Below are 1,070 nucleotides of genomic sequence, written 5' to 3'. Positions count from 1 at the left end.
AATAATTTATTTCCTATGCATTCCTTATACTTATATAAACATAAAAATCGAACTAAATAAAGTAAATATGAATTTACTAAAATGATATATTATTAATTAACATAAGGAATAATATAAAATAATTTATTTTTACATTTATTCCATCTATTTTTATAAAAGAAAAAAAAAGCAAATAAAATACATATTGTTCAACAACATTTAATATTATTAATAAATATAATAATTAAATATACATTTACTTTTATAATTATTCCTTATATTTTGAGTGGCTTCATGTGAGTTCAGAAGAAAGCTACATCTTACAATTTTCACTGAAGTTCAGTTTGTTAGTTTTAGTAGTAGTTTATCTGCAAATATTATGTAAATAAATAAATAAATAATTCCATAGATGACTTCAGAGTCAATCATTAACATACAAAGAGCTACATAAACAGAATTTTGTGAAGGGAAACTGCAACAAAAACATGCCAAATTTAGTTAAATCTTAATTCAAATGCATAATTATGTGCATCTAATTCAGCCACACGAGTGAGAAGTGTGTGTGTGTGTTGAATCTGATCCATACTTAATGCTCTGGACGCGGCGGGCACAGACTGCACGCCTGAGCTCTTTCCGTTCCGCCGTGCCTGACCTTGCCGCCGCTCCCCAGAGATGAGCGACGGACATCAGCGCTCTGCCAAACAGGCGTGGCCTTCATTGCCCAGCAGCCCTTTCACACCTAAACAAACCGTAGAGGGCAGAGCGAGAGAGATGCAACAGATGCCCACTTCACCAACATCCGGGCACCTGAACGCAAATGAATAAATAAACAAACCAAACGCTGTGGTTGTAAGTGCGGGCAGAGAGAAATCAGCGCTTGGCGGCACGCCACAGATCCGACAACTGGCACGATACCCTCCACAACCCTGGCAAACACCGCCCCCCTTCTCAAGAGACCGCGGCCGAAAGAGAGAGAGAGAGACAGGAAGTAGATAACATTTCTGTGTCTCTCAGCTCCAAAACTAATTAACACTCAAGCGCATAACATGTCGACTAAAAGTGTGTGTGTTTGTGTGTGTGTGTGTGTGTGT

The 1,070-nt window shown here is 37.6% G+C and overlaps 1 protein-coding gene across 1 annotated transcript in view; it reads right to left on the bottom strand.

Annotated features, from left to right (window-relative positions):
- Nucleotides 1-1,070, bottom strand: part of LOC107686965 (plexin-B2-like) — a gene marked incomplete at its 3' end in the record, with an annotated part of 171,579 nt that overhangs the window by 82,836 nt on the left and 87,673 nt on the right. The window lies entirely within an intron of this gene.

Source organism: Sinocyclocheilus anshuiensis, unplaced genomic scaffold, assembly GCF_001515605.1.
Source record: "Sinocyclocheilus anshuiensis isolate Anshui unplaced genomic scaffold, SAMN03320099.WGS_v1.1 scaffold1765, whole genome shotgun sequence".
Lineage (NCBI taxonomy): Eukaryota > Metazoa > Chordata > Actinopteri > Cypriniformes > Cyprinidae > Sinocyclocheilus > Sinocyclocheilus anshuiensis.
This window is presented reverse-complemented; position numbering and strand designations above follow the sequence as displayed.